At 37.7% G+C, this 5,200-nt stretch overlaps 1 pseudogene; it reads left to right on the forward strand.

The window, feature by feature from the left end:
- Positions 1 to 3,796: 3,796 nt before the first annotated feature.
- LOC113898571 lies at positions 3,797 to 4,715 on the forward strand (annotated as a pseudogene).
- The last annotated feature ends 485 nt before the right edge of the window (positions 4,716 to 5,200 follow it).

A 5,200-nucleotide genomic window follows, 5' to 3' on the forward strand; every position in this document is an offset into this window, starting at 1 on the left:
AACCTGTAATGCCCAGTAGACTGACTTTATTCTCCAGGGAATCTTTTAGGAGCATTGAGGGAGTTTCAATATTGCCTTCACAAACAAATTTGAAGATAGGAGGATATAAATACCTGTCCTTCTAATCTGAATTTCTCAATGAAGATTAATATGAGATGAACAACTGTTTTTGACATTTTTTGTTTTTGAATTTTGAGTTCTTTGTGAAAATTTACATTTTATGGCATCTTTGCATCCTCTTATTGGGATTGGGTAAGAATGCTATGCTTTATTGTCATTATTCTTCTCATAATAAAAAGTAATAGGGTATATAATTTTAGTACCAAAAGTTTCTCAGGAGTTGTCAAAATATCCGAAAAACATTTTCACTTATCTAGCAAATGGAAGAGAGAGCAATCCTGAATAGTTAAAAAACTATTATATTCAATCCTCTGAACCTTATGGATACAAGCTATATACCTGTAGAATGAATTTGTATATTTGAATTCATGCATATGAATTTGAGCCTGTGGGCTTAACTTACATTCTCTGCTACTTAAATAGCAAAGAGGAGTCATAGACTCAAACTGTGGACAGATGTTCCTTTGAGAATCCAGCACTACAGACGAGAATCTTAGAATAAGGTCACAAAGTGGCTTAGGTATAATCGTTTAGTAATTCAGAGGTGGAATTGAGACTCAAAGCTTCAGAAATTTTGTTACATTTTTGTAAACATTTTCTTTTGTCAAGAAGATGAGTTACTGAGCCAATCTATTTATGAATGTCTGTAAAAGAGGAATTCATTCTAGCCTTTACCGTATTGTCACAAAATTTGGAAGTTTTACCAACAATGATGAATCATAGAGAGCTTTTAAGAGGCATCATTGCCTTTGTCTTCAACCTGGTCCTCATTTAGATTGAATTTGTCTGGAGACAGGCAGAAAGGAGTTCATTGTATCTACCCCAAGCCACATCTCATTATCATATTCTGGGCAGAGTGTAAAATGAAGATAATCTGCCCCTTTCAGTGATATACAGCAGTGTGCTTACTCATAAATGACTACTGCCACTGCTGCCAGCCCTTCTGAAAGTCTAATATAAATCTCAAACAAGTTTTTTCCCCCATCTCTTATGAAGTTGCAGAACTGTTTTCCTCAACACAGCCCCCCCTCCCCCCAACCCCGCTTTTAAAAGAAAAAAGAAACCTCTAGGTTCCTTCCTGTAGAAAACACCCCAATTCTTCTATACAAATTTACTGTTCAAATATTTATCTTGTTAGAACTGAATTCACAAACCCTATCTTCCTCAAATTTTCTACCTTGTTTCTTTGTTTTTTGAAGTGCAGTGTAGGCACTTTCAGAAAATGTTTCAGGCTAGCAGAGACTTCTAGTGAAATCTTAAGTTACATTCTGAAGAATTGGTAACTAGGTTATAGAAATAAAAATTTGTGCTGGAATGACTCCCACATGACTAGATATGTAATAAAAGTCAGGGAACTGTGCATTCAAGTCTTACATGTATTCCCTTGTATGGTTATATACTTAGATTGGCTGTTTATAAAAGGCTAGACCCTTCTTCAGCTAACTAAGGCAAGGATGTGGATGTACCAAATACATTTTATGTTCAGAAATGTATACTCTTTGTCATTGGTTAAATGCATTGTAATGATGCAGACTTACCCTGGGGTTTGCATAGGATCTAGCCTGTGCATTTGCTTCCCAGGACTATACAGTTAACAGGTATTAATATATGTGTAATTTGGAGCACTTTTCTCCTTACCTATCTTGTACATTGAGTTTTTTTTTTCTCTTAATTTTATTTTACTTAACTTTACAATATTGTATTGGTTTTGCCATTTATCAAAATGAATCTGCCACAGGTATACATGTGTTCCCCATCCTGAACCCTCCTCCCTCCTCCCTTACCATACCACCCCTCTGGGTCGTCCCAGTGCACTAGCCCCAAGCATTCAGTATTGTGCATTGAACCTGGACTGGCGACTCGTTTCATATATGATATTATCTCCTTACCTATCTTAATGTTGCTGCTGCTGCTGCTAAGTCGCTTTAGTCATGTCCGACTCTGTGCGACCCCATAGACAGCAGCCCACTAGGCTCCTCTGTCCCTGGGATTCTCCAGGCAAGAATACTGGAGTGGGTTGCCATTTCCTTCTCCAATGCATGAAAGTGAAAAGTGAGAGTGAAGTCCCTCAGTCATGTCTGACTCTTAGCGACCCCATGGACTGCAGCCTACCAGGCTTCTCTGTCCATGGGATTTTCCAGGCAAGAGTACTGGAGTGGGGTGCCATGATAGTTTCACTAATAATCTCAGAAAAGGAAGGGAAGGAAAATTCTTATAATTGTTTTGGAATTATATGCTTCTGACATATTAAAAACATTCTTGATTAACTGCATGATAACTATCTACATTGGCATGTACTGCCCTAGCTCTTAGATTCTTCTCCCCCGACCTCCCTGCCAAACCAGCCACCCCTTGCCTCTACTTCTTAAAGGAGGGCTTATTTTAGCTTTACTGGTAAAATGCTGAGTTAAAGTTTCTGTGAATGACTAAGCTAGGAAGAACAGTGTTCTAGCTTAGGAAGAACTAAATAAATGTTTGATGACTGAATGAATGATTATGCTCACATATGAGAGTTTATTCAGTAAAATTAAAAAGAATCTATTTGAAATTTGGTTTTACTTTGAGGCATGCATAACCAAAAGAGTCTATTAGGAATTTGGGGTAATTTTTTATGAATACACAATCAAACAACATAATGGTAATGGTTGCTGCTGCTGCTGCTAAGTCGCTTCAGTCATGTCCGACTCTGTGCGACCCCATAGACGGCAGCCCACCAGGCTCTGCCATCCCTGGGATTCTCCAGGCAAGAACACTGGAGTGGGTTGCCATTTCCTTCTCCAATGCATGAAAGTGAAAAGTGAAAGTGAAGTTGCTCAGTCATGTCCAACTCTTAGTGACCCCATGGACTGCAACCTACCATGCTCCTCCATCCATGGGATTTTCCAGGCAAGAGTACTGGAGTGGGGTGCCATTTAGGACACAGCAAATATGAAATTTTAACTTACTGTATTACTACTTTACCCATTAATGTCTTAATAGGAAATGAAACATATCAGTAGTACAAAGGTATAGCTCATTTTTTTGGTTCAATAGAAAAGTTACAATTGAGTTTTTAAGAAAGAGTGAAAACACTAATGAACCTCAACAGTTCTCACTTTTTGGAGATTATAGACTAAAACATACTATATACTTTTTATTCTTAACTTTGTATATTTCACTGTGAATACATTCAATTTTAAGATATTAATGAGTGAAAGTTATGGACTAAGTCAAGTGGTGTTAACATCTTACTCTATAAACCTTTAAGTAAATGTATATATATTTAAAACCTTTAAAAAACTCCTTCCTCCTCAAAATTCTTTATAATATACTTAATCCTCTTAGGGATTTCCCTGGTAGCTCAGACGTTTAAGAATCTGACTGCAATGTAGGACACCTGCACCCCTGGAGAACGGAATGGCTACTCATCCAGTATTCTTGCCTGGAGAATTCCATGGACAGAGGAGCCTGGTGGGGTATAGTCCATGGGCTCACAAAGAGTTGGAAATGATGGAGCGACTAATACTAACACTCTTAGGTGTGTTTTAAAAAAGAAAGACCCTATACCTTTATATTTGTTCAGTAAAGGGCATCTGAAATGTAGAAATATGAAATTGCAATCCAGTGTAAGTTTTCATGAACCTTGATTAATGTTTTACCTTTCAATTCTCCACTGCAGTGATCAGCCTGAGTGGATATGATGGAGGCAAACAAGACTCTGGTGACAGAATTTGTTCTCACAGGACTCACAGATCTCCCAGGGCTGAAGGTCCCCCTGTTCCTGGTGTTCCTGGTCATCTACCTCACCACCATGGTGGGCAACCTTGGGCTGATTTTTCTCATCTGGAAGGACCCCCATCTTCACACCCCCATGTATTCATTCCTGGGCAGCTTAGTCTTTGTAGATGCTTGTTCTTCATCTTCCGTGATTCCCAAAATGCTTGTCAACATCTTAGACAAGAGTCAAATGATGTCTCTCTTTGAGTGCATGGCCCAATACTATTTTTTTGGTTCCAGTGCCACCACAGAATGTTTCCTTCTGGTGGTGATGGCCTATGACCGCTATGCAGCCATATGCAGCCCCTTACTTTACCCAGTGGTGATGTCCAACAGACTCTGCACTTGCTTGGTAAGTGCATCATATGCAGTTGGTTTTCTGCAACCTATAATACATGTAGGATTATTATCTAGATTAACTTTCTGCAGGTCTAATACATCATTTCTACTGTGAAATCTTGCCACTTTTTACAATTTCTTGCACTGATCCATCTATTAATGCTTTGGTGCTTTTTATTTTTGCTGCTTTTATACAGGCTTTTACTTTTACAGGTATTATAGTCTCCTATACCTGTGTCCTCTTTGCCATCCTGAAAAAGAAGTCTGAAAAGGGCAGGAGCAAAGCCTTCTCCACGTGTGGTGCCCACCTGCTCTCTGTTTCCTTGTTCTATGGCACTCTCTTCTTCATGTATGTGCGTCCGGGGTCTGGCCAGGATCAATATTAAGATAAAATGTATTCACTGTTCTACACGATTATAATTCCCATGCTAAACCCCTTTATATATAGTCTAAGAAACAAGGAAGTTTTAGGTGCACTTAGAAAAATAATAAAAAAATAAACATTTATTAAAAAAAATGTTCATTGTCTTTGCTTTTCACTCTCCATTTACATAAAGTATAATAACTGGACCTGGGTTTTGCACACAGGGGCCAGCTAAGTAGTTGTTAAATCAATTAATAATAATATTTAGATTCTATATACTTGCCTTAGTTATAAGTGAACCTAGGTCCTCAAAATAACTGATGAACAGAGTAAGATATCACTGACTTGTTATTGGTTTAAATCCATTATGAATGAAACTGCAGTTCCCAAATCACTAAGCTTGAAATATGTATAAGGTCTTCTATTTCCAGATACACATGTTTTAAAATTTTTATGAACTTACATGCTTTTAAAGGAAGACTCAAGTCCACGTGAAATTTCTATTTATAAAGTACTCACACTCTCCAAAATAATTCCTGAGCACATAATTTTTCAAAACCTTCTCTTCAGTTAATACTTATAATGAAACTTGAGGTAGTTAAATGAACACATCTAAGAGTT

Source organism: Bos indicus x Bos taurus, chromosome 1 (genome assembly GCF_003369695.1).
Source record: "Bos indicus x Bos taurus breed Angus x Brahman F1 hybrid chromosome 1, Bos_hybrid_MaternalHap_v2.0, whole genome shotgun sequence".
NCBI classification, from domain to species: domain Eukaryota; kingdom Metazoa; phylum Chordata; class Mammalia; order Artiodactyla; family Bovidae; genus Bos; species Bos indicus x Bos taurus.